Source organism: Alosa alosa, chromosome 11 (assembly GCF_017589495.1).
Source record: "Alosa alosa isolate M-15738 ecotype Scorff River chromosome 11, AALO_Geno_1.1, whole genome shotgun sequence".
NCBI classification, from domain to species: domain Eukaryota; kingdom Metazoa; phylum Chordata; class Actinopteri; order Clupeiformes; family Clupeidae; genus Alosa; species Alosa alosa.
This window is the reverse complement of record NC_063199.1, coordinates 29,484,036-29,506,717: the sequence shown is the minus strand read 5'-3', so window position 1 is coordinate 29,506,717 and position 22,682 is coordinate 29,484,036. Positions and strand designations below refer to the sequence as shown.

At 43.4% G+C, this 22,682-nt stretch overlaps 1 long non-coding RNA gene across 1 annotated transcript; it reads left to right on the top strand.

Moving 5' to 3' along the window:
- The first annotated feature begins 19,865 nt into the window (after nucleotides 1-19,865).
- On the top strand, nucleotides 19,866-20,476 carry LOC125303210. The gene is made up of 3 exons (XR_007195030.1): nucleotides 19,866-19,952; nucleotides 20,044-20,100; nucleotides 20,186-20,476. It is a non-coding gene; the product is annotated as an uncharacterized LOC125303210 (long non-coding RNA).
- The last annotated feature ends 2,206 nt before the right edge of the window (nucleotides 20,477-22,682 follow it).

Sequence of the window (22,682 nt, the reverse complement as noted above, 5' to 3'; positions counted from 1 at the left end):
ATACTAGGCGCTCTCCCCAATCCTAGACTTTCACGTTGCTTGTTTGTAATGGATGCAAAACAGCCTATTGCTGAATGTCTATGGAGGGACGAATGAAGCTGTCCACCCGACCACCCCATGTAGGCTAGTAGCCTACATGCACACATGTCCACACATAGCCTAGTGCATAAATAAAGTGCATGCACACATATTCTCTCCCGGGATCAAAATAGTATATATGCTTAGGCTATACCTGTGTGTCTAGCCTCCTATAGGCTATGTATTGCAGGTGAGACATGGAAAAGCAGTTTTAGAAAAATGAGTTTTGCCATGTTATCCTATGGAGATTGACGGCCTGTGGGTCATGCAGGGCAGTTATTTGGATGTGCAGTGGCCTTACCCACGTAAAACAGAGTGAAATAACATTTTGTATAGAAACATTATATCATTGGATACATATATTTTTCTAGCTATTTAGCCTAAACGGCATAGTGCATGGTATTTCCATAACCGCGAGACAGCACTTCACGATGACGGCAATGAGTAGTTAACCGACAAGACGCAATCTATCTGAATATCTGCAATCTAGCAATCTATCTGAAATAACACCTATTTGAAGCCCATTTTTCATGTAACATATTGTGTATTAGTGTAGGCTACATAGCTTAAACTGTGTAGGCTATGTTTAAACAGTAGGGCCTATTGCGAGTTTAATGTCAGCACGTCGACTTTAAAGTCGACACGTCGAGATTAAAGTAGATATGATATTTCAACTTTATTCTTGAAATGTCGACATGGCGACTTTAAAGTCAACATGTCGAGTTTAATCTCGCCATGGCAAAAATATTTTGTTTTCTTCATGTGTGGCCCTAATACTCCGTCGTACGTAGCCTATGCAGCTAAATCGCTATTTTTACACAATTAAAAATGTTCCAAGTAACTCCACACTGCATTGGTAGACTTCTGAGGATCCTGACATTTAAAACGAGATACTGAGAACTTTGGAAGTGCACAGGAAGTTTATTAAAAAAGACTGATTATACAAGCAGTACCTTCAGAGAATCTCTCCGCTAGCCGCCATCTTGTAATGAAGTCGCGATCAGTCGACTGCCGAGCACAAACGAACAGGAAGGACAGGGGAACAGATTGCAAAAGTAATTACAAAATTACTAAATACAAAAGTAAATAGGAAATATATAGTTACTGTCTACATGAGCATGATGGGTACACTGTATCAACGAAGCTCAAAAGGTTTTACATCAGTGATGGGAATCTCGCGTAATGTTGTTGACGGAAGACGTGCTGCACACGTGAGGAGGAGTGACCGGCCGGCATGTGTGCAGTCTACAGGTATACCTGACATTACGGAGGAAGACGAGGTGAAGAGCAGGAAGGATGGTTCGCGTATGTGCAATACCAGGTTGTGGCAAGCATAGACATAATATACATAGACGCCGCATTGGCTGCTGGAAACAAGAAATGCGGCCGCCATCTTGGACCTGTCATACTCCTCATTGCGTTGCAGCAGAAAACACAAGATGACAGCACTGTGCAGCATGTTCCTGCTCAAATCGGGCGGACCATACTGGGGATTTACTTTTCACAAGTAAGATTTAACATTACCGCACTATTGGTTGTATTTTGTATTTTCGAACAATGTGGCCTGTATCATAGCTACATGTATGACCTTTGCAGCAAAAAAAACCGCGTGAAAATCTGTTCGGTATTCAGTGAGATATGATTAATTAAGTGTGCTGACAGCTCATTGCACCGGCCAAACAGATTACACTGAGTGGAGTGGATGACCGGTCCAAGATGGCGGCTCCAAATCTCGTCAGCGCTAGTAGGGAGCAGCGGTTAGACGGCATGTAGCCACCATCATTGTCAGACAATTTGTCATGAGAAGCAAAACTAGCTCAGACTTAGCCTACTCAGAGAAGCAAGGAGCGAACAAACAAGCAGACAAAAAAATGGCGTCAATTTATCAAGTAGACTAAAATGCCATTGTTTAGAACATCAGCTCATCAGCTCCACTCTCTTACATACCTTACAAGTCACACAAGTCTTACATTATCTTACAAGTCCTGGACAAACTTGGCTGCATCCGATGCAGACAGGAGCCATGTTTTCTCGCCGCTGGTCAATATGATACGGAGCCTGGCTGGATAGAGGAGAGCCGGCTTGTATCCACGCCTGTAGAGCTCTGCCATGTAGTTCTTGAACTCAGCGCGCTGCTTCAACAAATCGGGGCTGTAATCATCATAGAAGCGGATCTTATGGCCCTGGTAGGACAGGTCGCCTCTTTACAAGCCTCGCATATGACCAGGTCCTTCGTTTGGAAGCGGTGGAACCGTATGATTACAGGACGTGGCCTTCCTCCTGGAGCAGGCTTAGCTGCAAGGCTTCTATGGGCACGATCAAGTTCAGGGGGAGAAGAGAGGATCTGTGAGCCAAAGACATCCATTAGGAGCAGGGACGGATTAAACAAATATGGCCCCCCTGACTGCGACGCGCGCGTGCAGCCAGCGCGTCTCTCTTTGCTGTCGCTGTGCAGGCTGGTGCACAAGTTCACACAATGAAAATGTTAAGTACATTATGTCATATATTATAACTCAGGCCCACACAGAAATGAATTCCAGCAGCTGTTTTTATTATTGGGCTGTAATCTCCCTTTTCTGTCCAAACTATCTACAGCAACATTTTTCACTAAACGGACCGAACAACAGTTGTCATATTTCTGACGGACCGGTAGCAGGGACGTTGATAGTATTTTGTGAGAGGTGGTGCTGATTATATTACGGGGTTCAAGGGTGTCTCCCCCGGGAACATTTTGAAATTCTGGCTGTTAAATATACCCTTTTAACGCAGTTTGGAAGGGGCATATACACTTTAACAGAGCAAGCAGGGCCCATTTTCTGTCTGACTCAGGTGACGTGAACATGCATGCATGATTCACTTCACTGCTGCTTGACACTACCTTGCATGGAGGATATTTCACGTTAACAGTGGAGATTAGGGCTGGGATAAACGATTATTTTTTAAACGATTAATCTAGCGATTATTTTTCGATGCATCGATTAATCTAAAGATTCATTTTTTCAGTCCGATTCGATTTCGATTAGATTATCTCCTCATTAATTGACTAATAGCAACTTATACATGTTTATTTACATATCTGAATTAATTAAACATGAATTCTTTAACATTGCAATATATGTTTATTGCTCTTAAGATTCCAAAATAAAAGACTATACAAGTGCAAAGTAATGCATTCTTAGTCAGAGGTAGCATTCAATAAAGTTCAGTAGTGTATAGGTCTAATTGAGTGCCTGTCACTTTAAGACGTTCGTGAGGGAATCCTTGCAATTAACATAACACAGTTAAAAGGCTGCTGATGTGTGGATGCAATTCATAACGTAGTTAGTTCAAATAACGGTTCGTACTTCTCCTTGGGACAAGCACTTTTGAGTCTTGGAAAACACCTTTCCATTTACATAGGAATTTTGAAAACATTCAGAGTCAATAAAATGAGCCCTGCATGAGTAACGAAATACAAGCAGCTATAAGTAAGCATGCTAAACTTGACATCCAAACAGTATTATAACGTTAGCTTTGAGATACTGATTGATTGCATACTGTAACTTAACTTAGTTTAGTCTCCTCAATGTACTATGTTGTGACCTTAGCAGAGTTTACTTTAAAGGGACACCAGGCAAGCCCGATGCTTTTTCTCTAATGAAATTCCCCTCGCTCGGTCTGAAGCTCTTTTCCTTTTCTTTGCATCTTCCGTCAGGGTTTTTCGCTGTAGCTCTTCGCCCGCTCTGCCATTATACACACGTTTGCAACAATCGCTAAGCGTTTAGTTAGCCTCCCTCTGTGCTGTGGATGCAGGATGGAAACTGAAACTGCTTCGTCGCCGGCATGCGATACACTGAACTTGCATGCGGGATATTCATCCTACAGGCAGTAGGGGCGGGCGAGAGAGTCTTCATTCGCCCTGTAATGAGTCATTTAACCATATACCGACTTACGAAGATGAGTAATTAACACGAAAACGTTGCCTGGCGTCCCTTTAACTTTAATGCAGCAGTTTTGAACAAATTTGCGCAGCATGGTCACAATGCTAAGCGGATTTAATAGCAATTTAGCCCACTGTGTTCTATGCAGTGCTTCTATGTGGCAACAACAATCCTTCAATAATCGTGAATATTTTGTTAAATCAGAGAATGTCTTGTAAACGGGCTCTGGTTAAATGCATTTTATTCCAGAGAAGCGAGTCTTTGGCCATGATATGTGGTCTGTAGATTCTCCAGTGTGGATGCAACTGAGGCAAATGAGGATTAAAAATCGGCTGCCAGAGACTTTCTGTGTTCTTCCAGCAGCGAGCTAATTTCAGTCATAGTTATGCTAGCTAAGGACGTAGAATTGTCTTTATCTTGTTTACCCTTTGCTTTGGACATTGCTGGGTAGTCCGTAAGGTTAACAACAGGTTACGTGTCTATTAACCCTTAAAGGAGGAATGTTGAGAAATGAACGTTCTAAAGAATATCTGGGTTCATTGAATTCAACATAGAATTTTAGAACCTTCAATTGTTGCGGATCTTAGAACGTTCAAAAACCTACACCTTTAATGGTTAAAGATAAATTGCCGAACAAGGAGAAGTTTGAAAGATATGTTATCAAGTGTGGTTGTGGGAGCGAGCTCGTCACGCATCTACTCAGCCCACCTCATTCCCGGAAGTCTCGGAGGAGGGATAATTTTGTGAGCGCCGCAGCGTGTGACGTATCATGAGGAGGCCGGCTTAAATATTCTGGCGGCGGAAGACAGGTGAGTTAATTGCTGTCAATCATCCCTAAGGGCTCCTCCCGAACTTTGTTTAGAAAATTAGAATTAAAATTTGCTTTGGTGAGTGGTTGTTTGGACCATTATGCACTGGCCAGTTGTCCCCGCCCCACTAATCCCATCTAAAAGTCAAATAAAATAAATAAAACAGAATAAAATAAAAGTTAAAAGGAAACAAAATAAAATAAAAGAGAGGAGCTTGTAAAAAAGACACAGGGTGGTTTAAAACTTTAATTTAATTTTTCATTAAGACCTTGTGGGTGTAGTGTTTGAAGTTTTAAAATCCACAATCTCTCTGCTCTTTTCCTCTGTAAAATTGTCCAGCCTGGGTTCCCTTCAAGGCCACAGACCCTCAAATGTGTGATGTTGTGCGTCTGGAAATGTGTGACGAGATAAGTGTTGAGTGTATTTTTATGTATGTTGTGCAGATGTTGTTTGAGGCGTATGCGAAGTGTATGTCCAGTTTCCTCGATGTACAACATGTGACAGTGAGTGCAGGTGATAACATATACTAAATTGGGAGTGTCTAAGTTGAGTGGATTGGTGGGTGCAGAACACTGACTATGAATATTGGTGATGAATAGGTGAGGGGTGAAGTGTAAGTTTTCTTTAGGGGGTGGTGGTTGTAAGTGACGGGTGAAGGTGGTGCGTATGAGGAGGTCTTTCAGATTTGTATTGCGTCTATATGCGGAGATGAGTGTGTGGTGTTGGAAGGTGGGGTGTGTTGTTTGGAAATCAGTATAGTGTTGTTTCAGTGTGTGGTGAAGGTGTTGTTGGCCGTGTAGGTGCCAATAAGGGGCAGGAGATGGGGTGGGTCAGGGTTGGGGTTAGGAAGAGGGTTGGGGTTAGGAAGAGGGTTGGGGTTAGGGTTAGGAAAAGGGTTGGGGTTAGAGTTAGGCAAAGGGTTGGGGTTAAGGTTAGGAAAGGGATAGGGGTTAGAGTCAGGGTTAAGGTTAGGAAAAGGGTTAGGATTAGGATCTGGGTCTGGGTTGGGGTCCGGGTTGGGGTTAAGAGGAAGGTCTGGTGTGGGAGTGGGTGATGGGCAAGTGTTTGGGGTGTATGAGTGAGTGGGAGCAAGGCCGGCCAAAGTTAAGTGCTTAATGTGGCGGAGGAAACGTTTAGAATAGTGCCTCTTACGGAGGGCTTGAAAGAGTTGTTGTATGGCATAGTGAAGGTCCGTGGGAAAGGAGCAGATGCGATGAAAGCGGATTATTTGTGATTTAACTATGGATCTAAACGTGTGTTTTGGGTGATTGCTGTGCTTGTGCAAAAGTGAGTGAGTGTCCGTGGGTTTAAAATAAACTTTGGAGCTAAAAGTTTTATGTGTAGGTGAAATAGGGGTGAAAAAGATGGTGGTGTCTAGAAAATTAATTTGGTGAGGGTCAATAGTGGCCTTAAGTGAGATGGATGGGTGATGTGAGTTTAAGGTGTCTAAAAAAGTGTTGAAATCCTGTAGGGGGTGTGGCCAAGCTCCAATGATGTCATCCAGAAACCGAAAATAAAAAGTGGGTTGAAGGGGGCACTTGGCTAGGGCGGCCTGCTCCCACTCACTCATGTAGATGTTGGCGTAGGAAGGTGCAAAGCGTTGACCCATGGCAGTCCCGTGTACTTGTAGGTAAAGTTTCTTGTCAAAGTTAAAATCATTGTGAGTGAGACAGATTTTTGCAGGAGGATGGTGGATGGAGGAAGTTGCAGGAGGATGGTGTCCGGTCTGTGAGGGTCTGGGTATTTTTGAAAAGTGTTTTGAACTGCTTGTAATCCGGCGGGGGTGTTGATATTGGTGTAAAGGCTATCTACGTCTAAAGTGAAGAGGTGAGTGTGGTGTGGGACTGCCATGGGTCGAAGCCTAGTGAGGAAGTGGTATGTATCCTTGAGGTAGGAAGGGTGTCTGTTGGAAAGGGGGTTAAGATAGGAGTCAATATAGATGGAAATGTTGAATGTGGTGCTGTTGCAATCTGACACAATGGGACGACCAGGAGGAACCTGAGAGGGAACTGTCCAAGTGTGTGGGGGTTTGTGAATTTTGGGGAGGAGATAAAATTGTCGTGGTCGGGGGTGGTCCGGTCCTTGTAAAAATATACTTTGTTTATGGTTAATGAAGTGTTGTTGATAAAGTGAGGTGACTAACCGGCGGATTTCAGACTGTGCTGCGGGTTGGGTGGACTGTGCTATGGGTGTATAAAACTGGGTGTTGTTGAGCTGGGAGGAGTTGGGGGGGCCAGGGTTATGGGTGGAGTTATTGAAAATGTAAATATTGGCACCAATGTGTAAAGATTGTATGAGCTGTATGGGGTGTCCAGTGTATGTTATCTTGGGTGGTGTGGAAGGTGTCTGGGGGATAGTGGGGATGTGGGAAGTTATAAAGTTGTTAATGTGAGTGAGATTGGCCTGCTGTTGGGTAGTGAGGCGGGGTGAAAAATGAATGAGGGGAATGTGTATGATTGCATTGGGGAAAACTGTAGAAGCATGTTTGTAGAGGATGAGGAACTGTCTGATGCTGGTGTTTTTGGGGTCATGGTCCTTGTTGTTGAGGCCCACTGACAAGACCACCGACTTCACTTGGGGAAGGGGGGTGGTTTTCTGTAAGAGTTTGGCAAAGTGGTAGGTGGTGGCTCCAGGGTAACTGTCAATTTGTATATCGGGATGGGTGAAGGGGGGAATCCTATTGAGATCGGAATCTCCTATGAAAGCTAGTGGTTTGTGTATTGAAATTGACCATTCTTCCAGTTTGTTTCTGAGGGCACGGTGGTAAGTGGGGTGGAAGAGGTGTGTAGTGGGTGGTGTGGGTTGTAAGAGGAGGTTGGAGATGGTGTGTGGTGTGGAAGGGATAGGAGGGTTGGGTGTCTCCGGCGGTCCCACAGCTTTTGATGGAGAGGGCTCAGCTGCGGTTGTGACAAATCGTTTGACTTGATGAGTCCGCCCTTTCGTCATCGCCCTCTCCAGCTGCGGAGGCGCCGGAGTCTCCCTCTCCTCCTCTGGTGGGTGCTGTGGGGACAAGGAAACTATATTATCGAGGGTGTGTACTACTAAGTGGTTGGGGGGTTGTGTACGTGTTGACCTAGGTGAGTGTGTGGTGGTGGGGGTAGTGTTTGTTTCAGGTTGGCTGTGTATTGTGTGGTGAAACTGTGTTGTGACTCTCAATGTGGGACGCTGGGGTAGTGGCTTTGCTGTATGTGCTTGTGATATTATGTAGGGGGAAAGGTGTGTGGTTGTGTTAGCAGGAGTGCGTGGAGGTGTAAAGGAAGTGTGGTGTAGTGAGTGTGTCAGCTGTCGGTGTTGTATGTGTGTGAGTCTGTAAGTTGGTGGATCCTGGTGGTGTGTTGTGATTGTGTATGGTTGGAAGGGTGGAAGTGGGAGGGGAAGTGGAAGTAGGGTTGGGAAGTGTTTGAGCTAACGTGTCTGTGGTTGTGTGTGATGGTGAAGTTGTGGATGAAAGTGGTGGAAAATCTGAAAGGCATGTTAAAGTAGATGGGGGGGTATGGGGAGGAGGGGGTGTAGGCAAAGGGGCGGGAGTAGGGGGGTTGAGGGCCAGGTGAACTGTGGGAAGAGTGGAGTCGGTGAATCTTTTCTGGTACCTCTTCCTGGCCCAGCCACACGCTATTTGAAAAGCTGTGTTGTTAAAAGGTGCTGAAGATGTAGTAAAATTTAAAATTTGTGAGGTGTAGTGGTTGTGTAAATTTTGCATGTTCTGTTCCATCCACTGTGTTGTGTTGTTTCTGAGTAGTTCTAGTGTCTGGGGTGTGGGGGCGGCTGGTTTGATGAATTCTGTGAGTTTGGTGACCTGTCTGTACATGCCTGTGGGGAAAGTGTGTGTATCCAGAGCTCTGTGTGTGATCTGTTTGTGATGTGTGACTTGGATTAATTTAAAGTATTGTTTGGCTTGTTGGCGTGTGAGGGGATCTGGTTCATGTCTGAGAGTGTTTGTGTACATGTCTGGTGGTGGAGTGGGGTGTGTGTGAAGAGGGGGGTCTAGTGGAGGTTAAGGTGGATGCATATGTGTGTGTGGGCCTAGGGGGTCTATGTGTGTGAATGTATCTGGTGTGTGTTATGTGAAGGTAGGAGTGGGTAGGGTACTGTAAAGGAAAGCCTCTCTGTGTGGGGTTGGTAATTGCATTTCTGTAAGTGTGAGGGGGGGTGGGTAGGAGTGCGGTAGGTCTAGGATGGGGTTGGGGTCTAAGGGGGGGATGTCTATGAGTGGGTCAAGTGTTTGGGAAGGGGAACCGTGGCAGACATGATATGTTATGGGTGGATGGAGACAAAACATGCAGTAAAAAAACAAAGAAATAATTAAATGTATGTGGGGTAGGGATCAGGAGAGAAGGAAAAAAAATTGTGTTTGTGTGTGTGTGTGTAGGGTTAAGAAGTGGGGAAGGGAGGAAGTTAAAGTGAGTAATGGAGTAAAAAGAAAAAATAAAGAAAAAGGCTGAGTGTAAGGCTAGGCTAAACCATGGGGGGTAAATGAGATTAAAGTAAATGTGTGTGGTTATAGGTGAGCAGGTGGACAAAAATAGAAGGGGCAAAGAAAAGGTGTGGGTAAAATGACTTGTATAAAAAAGGGAAGGGCAATAAATAGTTTTAATTAAAAGAGAAGGACTAAAATGTGAAGGGGATAGCTAAAATGTAAGAAAACAAAGAGTCAAAACAGGCTTAAACAAGATTAAAAGGGGATAGCTGTGGGGAAATCTTACCTCAGTAAAAGCAGTAGTCCAGGTAAAAAGGCTCACCTAAGCGGTTAGGTGAGCCTCAGAGTCCAGTAGAAACTTTATTGCACAGCCAGTGGTAATGAATCCTTGTGTTAAGGTTGGAAAAACCTGTCCGGATGAGTTTATGGAGAAGGCTGAAGTTGATGATCCAGTGGTGAAGTCCTTGGTGGTTTGTAGAGAGAATATTGTCCTTGTTTTTGAGGGGAAACTCCACAGCTTCCAGTTAAAATTTTACAAGTTTTAATATTAAAAAAGCCAAATAGCTTAGGTAAGAACTTCTAAGATCGAATTTTAAAAGTTCTAGCACTGTGTTGAGTCTTTGTAAAAGTTATAAAAAGCCTAACCCTAACCCGAACTTTGTTTAGAAAACATAATTTGACTAGTTCGCCCGTCGGTATGATTGCTATACTGAGGGCCAGATGTATTTGCGAACGTAGCGTTATCAGTGTCATGGACAAACCGCAGATTGCGAATGCTGTCAGACCCAAGTTTCCGTCGTATTTATCAATCGTTCAATCCTTAGTGTAAACTGCGCCTTTCTCTGGCTTTCTCAGCCCATAAATGCATTTTACGAGCGCCCACAACTGAATGGCAGCGCCTACAAGCGCAGTTGAATGAAGTTAACTGATGACAACATTAAAAAGAATCAAACGTTTAGCGATCATGAAATAATACCATACATGATAAGATGTCAACAAGCAGGGAGATAATGAAGATCAGTTCTACTCAAACTACTACCTCGGCTTGTCCCCTGCACTCAGAAATCTGGCGCTAGTTAGACAGTGCTACCTATACATACGGATAACCAGTCATTGTAACCAAATATGACTTGAGTTTATTTGCAAAGCTTATCAAGTGAACTAGCTTGTTGCTATACCCCGCAGTAGCTGCTTGAAACGCCGGCCATCGACACAGGACGAGTTGACCAATCACGGTCCTTGCTGTCTGCGTCGCCTGACGCAAATTACGTGTGTGTACTGTCGCTTTAACAATTGTTGACGCCTGCGGAACAAGCCAGCAGAAATACTGGGCACTTAATGTTGAGGCTTATCAGTTTGTTATAAGTAGCTTAAATATTCAACAACGCTAGTATCAGTTTATAAGAAGTCAATGGGCAACTATAGGAAGTGAATGAGCAAAACCTGTTCGTTTTCCGATGCCAAAACAGATTACGGATTGAGTGATCTAAGGAAGATTGGCCTCCGCTGGATACAAACTTCCGACGCTTGGCGTGGCGAGCCATTTTAGAATTTAGAGCATTTCAAGTTACCTGGATCATCTTGCTATGTGAAAACGCGGGTTTGGAGCAGCATGATGTTAGAGCCTTGAAGTAGGCTGGGGAGCAAGCTTACCCTTGCTCTGTGCAGTGACCTGATAAACGCTGATGAACCAGATGGCTGTAGCCCATGGACTGGATGTAGCTTTTGAATGGTTAGTCAGTGAAAAGACCCAGCTCCATTACGTCTGCCTACCAAGGCTTTGCAACTCCAATAATTTTGCGAGCGCTGCAGCGTGTGACGTATGGATAAGGAGGCCGGCTTAAATATCCTGGCGGCGGAAGACAGGTGAGTTAATTGCTGTCAATCATCCCTAAGGGCTCCTCTCGAACTTTGTTTAGAAAACATCATGAAAAAAACAGAACATGTGCTCTAAGCAATCAGAAACAGCAGCAGGATGGTAGTAATGTTAATACAAGTGTTTCTTCCCTGAAAAGCTGTAGGTTGCCTTGTCAGCCATTCCCAACTGAGTTAGAAAAAAACAGGGCCTTTGGTTTCATGTTTCCCATCTCATTCACACCTCACCACTTCTTTGAGTGAGCCCTGTGAAAATATTGATTGCGATTACTCCCACTCCCAAGCATCGCTGTGTAGCTGCAATTCCTCAGATGACAGAATCTCATTTATTCCACACACACACACCAGGCTTGTGCAAAATTCCAGAATTTAATTGAAACTGGCTCTTAAATTCTAATTCAATTCTTGAATTTCACTGGCATTTCAATTGAAGTAGCAAACAGGAAGCAGAATTGCAATTCGAATTGTGCACAACCCTGACACACACACACACAAACACAATGGATGTTTAGTTGAGTGCAGGAACAAGCCGCTCTGTGGTCCTGTTGTAGAAAGTGCCACAGGTGTTCATAAAGCTGGTGGTCTTCCAGCCTGTTCGACCCAGCAGAGCTCTGGCTCTCCGGGTCCCCCGATTACCTTCGTTCTGTGGCAGGAGACTCGAGGGAGGAACTTTGGCTCTTCCGGGGCGGTGTATTACTTCCTCCACATGGACAAAAGTGGGTCACCTTGACAGCCATCTTCGCTTCCTCCTACGAAGCGATCAACAGAAGTAATAATGATGACAATGACGGCAATATTATTAAATAAGATGAATCCCCTTTGGGGTTGCCTTGGAAACTCAACTGTCCTGCATGAGACATAAAGAGATAAGATTGTGTTTTTCCCGTTGGACAGCTTGCTCTCTAACACACACACACTCACTTGGGGCAGCCGTGGCCTACTGGTTAGCGCTTCGGACTTGTAACCGGTAGGGTTGGGCGATGTCACCTAAATTGGCATTTGACGACGTGTACAGTAAAACATCGTGATGGACGATGATATCGTGGGGGTTAGTGTGGTAAACACTCATTAATTAGCCTATAGCCCAGGTATGTCTGTACAGAAATACATTTATAATCTTCTACATACAAAAAAAAAAAATATATTATTATATAGGCTATACGGCCTGATGAAAGTGGACAGCTAAGAGAGACATACTGACCAGGCTACCGAAGTTGTGTGGAAGATCTGCTCCAAGAAAATTTTTGTGAAAGACGGATAGACAATCAATCTGAACACTTGCGTGTGCACCAACCAGCGGAATATTACACATTGCCAGCCTTCGCTGGGCCCAGCAAAAAAACTACTTAAGACTACTATCGTGGTCACTCATTTAAAATCTTAGTACTATGCAGCATCCCACGTTATCAGGCTACCGTCTATGCTGATATGAGGGCGGCGGAAAGTGAAAGTAAAGGGCTGCGATCGCGCAGTCCAGGCTATTTATAGGAGGCCGAAGTAAAAACACTTTTACAAATAACGAATCCTGATTACCACTCCGCTGCTGTCTGGGAGTTTTGCTGAATGCATGAAATACAAGCCTTACAGTGAAAGACGAATAGGCTACCTTCTGATCCTATAATTAACGAAAGAAATGGTTTATTTTAACACAGTATTGAAGGACGCATTTGGCGCTCGCTGTAGCCTTGCAAAAATATTTGAGCACTAGAATGTCCTAGTCGTAGCCTAACAATAATAAATCTATATTTTCTGCTAAAACATTAGGCTACCTATTATGTCCAATGTAGGCTATAGGCCTGCGAGACATGTAGGCTACAAAAAGACAATTAGGCTACACAGTCAGGAATTATTTGAATAAGAGGGTAGACTAATAAGTCTTTTATTTTACAAGATGGTAGACTAATACGTGATAACTGTTTGGTTGACAGCCTTTAAAGTAGGCTCAATTTCATTTTCAGGTAAAGATTTTTTTTGTTTTAGCCTGTTACAGCAGGAATTAGTGACTGGCAAGTGGGGGCGTGGCATCACGATGGTTGCTTTCGTGATGCCATCGTGATGCCTGTCAACCGGCACAACCCTAGTAACCGGAGGGTTGCCGGTTCGAACCCCGACCAGTAGGCACGGCTGAAGTGCCCTTGAGCAAGGCACCTAACCCCTCACTGCTCCCCGAGCGCCGCTGTTGTTGCAGGCAGCTCACTGCGTCGGGATTAGTGTGTGCTTCACTTCACTGTGTGTTCACTGTGTGCTGAGTGTGTTTCACTAATTCACGGATTGGGATAAATGCAGAGACCAAATTTCCCTCACGGGATCAAGAAAGTATATATACTTATGCATGCACGCGCGCGCACACACACACACACACACTTCTGTCCTCCGTGTTTCAAGTGTGTCTCGAGTGTGAAGTGCAGGCACTGTCCATATTTACGAGTGTGCTGACTAAAATGCCGAAACACACCGTGAAGAGAGCTGCAGCATCGCTGGACACGTCTGGAAACGTCCATGTCTGGGGGGGTGGATTCATGTTTGCTAGACATCTTTACACTGCATGAAAAGTGTGATTTTCGTCCCCGTAAACGACCGGAGATCTCCCTCATTTTCGGTAGTTGACAATTTGCAACCCGCGCCGTTGTCGCCGTTTGTCTGTGCCACAAATTGTCGGAACCAGACAATGACGTATGTGGAGAGCTTTAAGAGTGCTAATGGCCCTAATTAGCATATGAATGCAGCGTAACCGCGGCTGGCCAGGCTTGAATATCCTTACTCAGTATTGGATGAAACCACTACTTTCAAACAAGAAAAAATCACTCGTGATTGGCAGCAAAACCACACCTGGCCAGGCCAGGCTTGAATTTCCTTACTCAGTATTGGATGAAACCACAACTTTCAAACAAGTAAAATCACTCGTGATTGGTTGGCAGATCCCCAATAATAATGTGTGTATGTATGTATATATATATATATATATATATATATATATATATATTATATATTGATTCATATTATGCTGTATATTCATGTTATCCTATGTAGGCTACTACACTATTATTAGGCTACCATCAAGGACATGAATGAATTTAAATGAACATTTGCCAGGAACATGTTTACGCAAAGAAAGAGCTTTATTAAAACAAACACAACTATATACAAAGCGAGGATCTGCCCACACATGGGTAGAGGATGATCCAAAAACTACAACCCCGTGAACTGTCCGATGGCCTCCTCGGGGTTGTAGGTAACTGGCGGCGTTCTTTCCTAGGCAGGTCCGTTGTGGAGACGCCGATTGTGCGTGGCTCTGTACTTCGGCGTCGCCTCTAACCGGGACTGCAGCTTCGCACAGAGTTCAGAGAGCTCCGGCCTACGAAATGACGGCGGCCGTACAATCCATCCAGAGACCCCGCCAACAACACCATCTTCTTCCTCAGACATGAGGTCTATGGTGGCGGACTTCCAGAGTTCCACCTCGTCATCTGCTAGCACACTCAATGAATCAGTACTGTGCGATGCGATGCACTGCGTATGGACACAACACATCTATCAATGCACCTGAAAAATAGTCACCAAATAAAGTCTTACCCTCTTTCTTCTCGCTCGACTCCGAGCTGAACTCAGTTGCACAATCAATGCCCGCAATGAGTTTTCTGGCTGGGTATATCTAAAGCTCCTGCGTACCGTCTCGTAATATGTCTTACAGGCGGCTGGAAAACAATTAAATGAGTGGTATGAATAAAAATCAAACGCAAGTCACAGTAACATTAAACAAGGAAGAAGAAACAGTAAAAACAAGTCACTTACACACAATGTCGTCTTTATCAACATCGTGTAAATCTGGACTTGCAGATATTGCTCCGAGCAAATAGGAGGTCACCGCCTCATTATTAGGCGAGATTAATCTGTGAAAACAAAATGTACAGTTATGATCGGTATCTATCCTATGGTATCTATACGTATCCGTTTCCTTATACCACAGAATGAAAGGAAATTCTTTAAATCTTACCCTTGCTCCGGTTCGTAGCGCCTACAATTTGTCTCCGAGTTGTAAAGACGGCGTACTGCTTCCTGTAAATGACAAAAAAATACACTTTAATAAAGCTTGTTCTTTTGCAAGGCTACTCTTAGCTTTGGTTTTAGGCTAGGCTACTTTTAGCTTAGCTAGCAGTCATCGAACATATTCTTACCGCAAGCTTGGGATTGTGCACCCGTCTTCTCTTCTTGGAGTTAGTCGCTCCTGCACAGTTGTTCGACTCCAGAGCCGCCAACTTGTCCTCTATGGACTGCAACCTGGAGTTTACCGAATTCTGCAGTTGAGTGAACCGCTTATTCATATCGGCAGTATGTTGATTAAGCTGACGAGACAGTCCACTGATAGCAATCAGCAGTTTCTTCTCGTCAGTCTGCGGACTGGCTGAAAGTTGTGGATCGTGTCCAAGAGGAGTTGAAGGCGAGTTGAACGCGATACGTCGTCCAGCCATTGATCACGAACCAGCAAAATCCAAACACAGGAACTGGAGATAAAGTTCTTCTGAGTATAGTAACACAAACATGTCTGTTTATATGCTGGTCTTGCAAGTACTGCTGTATGGGTCATGCCCATGACCTCACACGTGATTGGACGAGAAGTCTAAGGCTCGTCAGGCTCCTCCAATCACATACAAGGTCATTGTTATATGGAAGGACTCGCGTCTATGATATAAACAAGACCGGTGTTGTGCCCCTTCTGGTTTTTCCACCTACTGGTTTCCGAGCTGTTCCCGAGCCTGTCCAGATGTCATGTATACCTATCAACAGCAGCTGACGGCTACCCACGTCGACAGATTCGCTACATATTCATAAACATTTTACTGGCCTTTGCATGTCGCACCTCAATAAAAACTGCACTGAACTGAACTGAATACCTGAGCACTACATTACTACAGTGGGCAGTGCTTCGACTTGGCCAGCTTCACTTGCGGTCCGCACGTGGGATCACGCGACTTTAATTTGTATTTTTCCAGTGAGACGCTGCAACAACCCAAACAACCGGTAGATGGCTCAAGGGTGTCTCGTAAAAAGAAATGGAGCCTGGAAAACCCTACACAGACTTCACTACAGACTTTAGCAGACTGGTTTAGAAATAATGTAATAGCCAGAAATATGCCTGCCCTGCCCTAATAAAGAAATATTTGGTTAACTGCGAGTGAATCCCGCTTGCAGCCGTAGAGACGCAGGACAAATTAAACATTCTGGTTAAAACATTCAGATTTAATTAAACACTATTAAACATTCAGACATCATTTGGACAAAATATAGAGCATATTAACCTCCGTTGCTCAGCCAAATGCCTTCCTGTTACGTCATGTTATCATGGAGTTACAGGCGATAAACAATTTTTGATGGTCACAAGTTTACTTCATTAGGGACTGTTCGTTATTTATTTAAGGGGCTACCGGAGGAGTTTGGGAGCATTAGTCCAAAAAGACGTGACCCTCCCTCGCCAGCAATACATTTTTCTATGACCCTCCAAAGTGATTATGAAAAAATCACTGTCAACTTTTTCCGGGTTTATCACGTACTGTATTTTAACGTTTTCACATATTTGGACATAAGCCGTTTATCATAGGCTATCACGAAACCAAACTACAAAGGCGAACACTTTAACAGGGGGAATTAATTGGGCATGAATCATACGGAACGCTATTTCGCTACCTTAGAATAATAAGGTTCTATCTGCATTTTGAGTAGGTACAACCGGGACGATTGAAACGGGGGACGAATGAAACATTCCGGTTTTCTCCGAGTGCGATGATGATAGACAGTCATCATTTGGACAAAACATGCAGCATATTAACCTCCGTTGCTCAGCCAAATGCCTTCCTGTTACGTCCTGGTATCACGGAGTTACAAGCGATAAACGATTTTGATGGTCACAAGTTTACTTCATTAGCGGTTTATTTTTTGGATTATTAAAGAGTGTTTTTCATTTAAAGGTTTGACTTCGTGCTTGTTCAGTAGAGCATTTAGTGCTCTCCCCAATCCCAGACGTTCACATTGCATGTTTGTTTGTAATGGATGCAACCGCGAGATAGGCTATGCGTTTGACAATGAGTTGTTAACAGAACCAAGACATATAGCCCAGCAGCAATCTAGGGACTGTTCGTTATTTATTGAAGGGGCCACCGGAGGAATTTTGAGTGCTTCAGTTGGAAGTTGCATGACCCTCTCTTGCCTGCTAGAAATTGTTCAATGACCCTCCGACAGAATTGTTAAAAAAGACATGACCCTCCCCTGCCAATTGTCGCCCCCACTAACACAAAACGTTAAGGGAACGTTTGGGAACGTTAGGGTATGGTTCCCTAAAGGTTAGTTCGAACCAAACCAAAAACTAACGGTTAGGGAACATTCCCTAAGGGTTCTAACGTTCCCTAAACGTTAAGGGAACCAACCAACTAAAACGTACTCCTGTGGTTGCACAGTACCTTCACACAACGTTCCCGTTTGGTTGTCTTTGGTTGTTTTTTGGTTATTCTGAGTGCGGTTTTGAAATGTTTATTTAAATAGGCTCCATTTCAGTTTTTGAAGTAACATACAAAATGTTTGCAGTCAGATTTAGATCCACTCAAATGATTGGTCTTATAAAATCTAAGTAAGGTAAACATTGTATCAAGATAATATTTATTTTAGGCTAATATCAATTTTACTAAATAAAAAAATATATACTTTTGTGCTTTTTTTACCGTATTAGGTGAATGAACTTTAAACAAGAATCTATCAATAGAACACTTTTCACAACTAAGAAAATTCATTTCACAATTCACTTCAGTTCAATCAGACAGGCTCTCCCTTACACGTAGGCCTACCCCCACGCCAGTAGGGGGAAGACAGCGCCTCTGCTTTCAGGTGATCGATTGAAGTCTTGTCCTGACTTCCGTAAACGGGCTCTGTTTGAATTCCGTGATTCTTGAACACCGCTGGAAGAAGTCTTGGAATAGATTACACTCGTCTCGAATTCGATCTCACGAAAGTAAGTGAAATATGTTACAGTTTCATGATGTAGGCCTAGTGGTTGTAATGCAAGGGTTTGAGGTTTAACCTTAAGTCCTTTCACTTGTAGGGCTTTGTTATATTCCGATTCTGCCAAGTTTGTAATTGACCAGAGCACATTGCTCGTTCGTCTTTGTTTGCTGCTGTTCTCAACGTGTTTTGCAGCATTGTATGTCTTGTGTCATCGTGTTAACCTGCTCGCGTTGATGTTACAAATAATAGCACTAGGCTACTGTTTCTTTAAAGAGTTTTAGTGTAGTCCTTTTAGGCAAGTCACTCGGCAGCAGTGGTGTAGTCTAGTAGGCTAGTGGATACTGTATGTAGCTGGATCTAGGCTACTGTGATGTAGGCTAGTAGTTAGCTGTAATGGATAGGCTATACTGTGATCAACCCCAAATGTATCCTAGTCTATTTTAAGTGGGTAGGCTATACTGAGATGGTGATGCTTTTTAAGTGGGTATAACCTACTGAACAGTCCTGCATATGTAGGCTACACTAGAGCCATAGAGAAGATAATGTATACATCGGCGGCCATCTTGTAACACAGTTTATCGGATAGACCATTCAAGTGAATAGACCTATGAATTTTGCCTTCAAAAAGCTGAGATCCGGTAGCCTATCTTGCAATTTTTGCTATGGGAAAATAACATGGGGAGATAATTATTGCACTCTCCCGGGGATGAAGAAGTCTGAAATGCAGACATTTTGCTCAACACACTTTTGTCCTCTGCCTTCGAGTGGTAGGCTAACTGTGATCTTCGGCAGGCCTACGTTAAGACAGCAACTTAGATTTTTGCTACCCCAGACCTAACTTGCAATGTAACTTGTCATAGGTAGTTAGGTTAAATTAACACCCTGATCTCCTTATAGGCAAAGATGGCAGTTTTGGTTCCTTTTTGTAGGCGAACTTCAGAGGTCTGTTGGGAAGCATACAGGAAGGGGCGGAATGTAGGCTATACAGAGTTGCCATACTGGCTTTACAAACTAAGCGTTTCTATGGATGCTGTGTCTCCCCATTAGAAATTCTCTGGGCTACAATACAAAAATCCAGTCAAAAGCTGGGCCAAATATCCAGTCAAGAAAATCTGGTTGTGGACAGGTGACTGATTGCTGCAATACTATCAATAATAGTTTTCTCTGTATGGAAATACTGCTTTGTTCTACTACTGGTTCACAAAAACGTTGTTCTCTTAACGTAGATTCATACACCAAAGCTATGGAAAAATGTCAGTGGCTGATGGACACTTCTAGCATTGAGGCGGAAGAAGATGCGAGCGTCCACAAAAGGCAGTGCAGGGTCACGTGATGGTAAGACCTCTTAAATACAGACTACATTATTTACACAATTCAAATATTCTTTTTGCAATCAGTGCAGATTGTATGGTCTTTTATTTCAGATGAATCCGTTCCGCAAGCAAGAAAGCATTCCAGGATGGTGGGTGTGCCTGGAAGCCCTGTCTGTTAGTTAACATTTATACATGTATTTAAGAAACCAGTTGAGTCATATTTCCTACCATGGAACTACTGACATTCATGTTTATTAACATGGTGCATATCATGTGGCTGTTCTGATGTATTTGTCTCTTCCTGCCTTTTTTTAGGTCAGCAGATGTCACTGCGTCCTCCACCTGCATGTGAGTTTTTCTTTTTAGAGATTGTTTAATGTAACAGCATAGGTCATGTCATGTGCAAGAAACCTACCATAAATGAACTGACCAATATTCATATTTACTTTCTTTTTAGATGAGTCAACACCACACAGGCAACCAACTCATTGCCCAGAGCTGGATGGATCTATTATAACGCCTGCCACTTCATCTTGGGACCCAGTTGAAGGTACATTGTCTTTGAATTTTCCATTTCCAAGTAAATACAATTTTATGACAAGGAACTTGAGAGTAACTAACTTTACTTTTGTTGTAAACAGCACAAGTGACTCATCACACAGAGGGAGGTGGCTTGGCCATGGAGACGGAAATAAGAGGTAAGAAGACTCACTTAATTTGTTCACATATGCAAGTGTATAATGCATTTAACAACTACAACTAACACCATCCATTTTTCCATAGCAATAAGGACAACCATTACCGCATGGCACAGTGAATGGACGCATTTGAGGAGAAGATGGATGAGCTGCTCATGCTCTTAAGGAGCTCCCAGTCACCTCCCTCTGCTCCAGTCGATGACATATTGCTGTCGTCCTGCTCAACAGTCACTGAGCTGCAGGAGAGGAGGAACAAAATGCCCTCCCTCCAGGACTTGTACTCTGGGACCTAAGCGGGCAGAGACCATCACCAAAGACTCCACATTTCCTGCACACACACTCTTTAACTTCCTCCCCTCTGGCAGGCGCTACAGATCCCTGCACACAAAAACAACCAGACACAAGAACAACTCTTTTTCCCACTGCCGTCACTCTCCTGAACTGCAGATAAGTGGGGTCATCCCCACTTTGACCGTTCACCTGCACATTACATACTTTATCATTCCAATATGTGTCTTGCACATTTTGGACTATTACTTTGCACTGTACATCACACTCCAGGTGTACTTATTATTGGTATTATGTCTTATTTGTATAGTTGTTTTGTATATTGTGTTGGTATCTGCCACAATGTATATTGTTGTCTCTATTGTATAGTATGTCTGTCTATTTGTTGAATGTATAGAGCACCTACCAAAGTCAAATTCCTTGTGTTAGTATACTTGGGTAACATGGAGTCTGATGTTTATATATATTTTTAGACCTTTTATATTTTTTTGTATTTTGATTATTTTATATTAAAGTTATAAATCCCATCAATTTTGCCTGTTTATTAATTCCGGCAAATATATAATAATGCATTCCTGCTCATGCAGTTTAAAGTAATAATAAAATTGGTATGCAAAGGTTGCAACGTTAGGGGAAGGTTCCCTAAAGGTTGCAACGTTTAGGGAAGGGAACGTTCCCTAAAGGTTGCAACGGTTAGGCAACGTTAGGGGAAGGTTTCTAAAGGTTGCAACGGTTAGGGAACGTTAGGGGAAGGTTCTCTAAAGGTTGCAACCTTTAGATAACGTTAGGGGAACGTTTTATATAACCAAGAACTTTCCATGGGAACCAAATCTTACTCAAAAACGAACCTTCGGGGAACGTTTGGGAACCAAAAACCAACGTTCCCGAAACCAAAAACTATGGTTCCCAGAACGTAAATTGTTAGCTGGGGCTGTCTTCCGCCTGCGCCACAGCCACACATTTTGTGATAACGTTCTTAAATCAATCTTTCCCGTGAGCTTGCATGCTACCAGTCCTTCCTTTTCAAATGTGTTGCGCCTGTTTGCACAATTTCACAAATAATCATATGTGATTAATAATATGACAAATAATCCCTGTGCACGGGGACCGAAACAATGCATGCCAACTTTTTCTGTGTTTATCACGTATTTTAACTTTCCCCGCTGTCTTGCCGTTTTAATGTTTTCCCGTAGAATATCCCATATTTTAATACTCTCATAACAGCCCTGCCATCGGGCCTGTCTCTGTGTTGCCCTGTTGCTACCCTTTGCCCTTCCAACGAAACAGATGTCTTCAAATCATCGTTTTCCTTGCTTGAAGGCGAACTTAGAGTGATGTTAACCTATTTAAGTTTAACGGCGTGATTATCGTGAGAGCACGATTCATTGGCGCTTGCATGTTCGGCCTTATGTCCCACGTATGCACCTGAGGCTACTCAGCTGCAAGAGAAATAATTTCCCCTGTTTGTATGTTCACTGCAAGTTGGCCTACCATAACTTACCAACTCTGCACTGTAGACCCTAACTGGCTATTTACTGTATATTTTTCTGTGAAATAAGCAAATGTATTTGTTCAACTTTATGAAGCAGAATTATGCATAGGCTACTTGGAACATAATACATTTGACAAAGGACAGATGTATGTTGCTAGTGACAAAATATTAACTTTCAGTGTTTTACGATGTCTTTGTCATGGGGAAGTGTTTTTCCCCATGCATTTATTCTAGGTTACTGTCAGTGACTGCCGTGAGAGAAGCGAGTTCTGTGTTTCGTTCATGTCAGTGACTGACGCCGAGAGAAGGGGTCTGTGTTGTGTTGTGTTGCTATGCGTTAATTTATTTTCATTGGGCATACCGTGCCGTCCCGTCCACAGCTCTTCAGTTCTGACAAAGCCAAAATGACTCCTTTTGAAACAATATGAGTGCAGGAAGCGCGTTTGTATGGTTATATTGCTTGACGGGGGGTCCCAAGCAGCTTTCAGCCATAAGGCTACTTTGAGAACATTTCAATTCACCCGACACTATCAAAATGTTGAAAACTATTTCGGCATAGCCTATAAAGCAGTTTAATTAAATGGAATGTTAGTTGTAAACAAACGAGCTACTTGGTGAGGCTTGGCCTCACAGATGCGCTCGTGCCTTAGATGGCAGGAAAAATCTTCACGATAGGCCTATTAACTAACCACCCGATCCACGTTGGCTGGGGGGAAGGGGGGCCATCAGACATTTGTGCCCAGTTAATCCGGCCCTGCCCCCCAAAAATCACACCTTCCCACCTCTGACAGCTTAAAAGAAG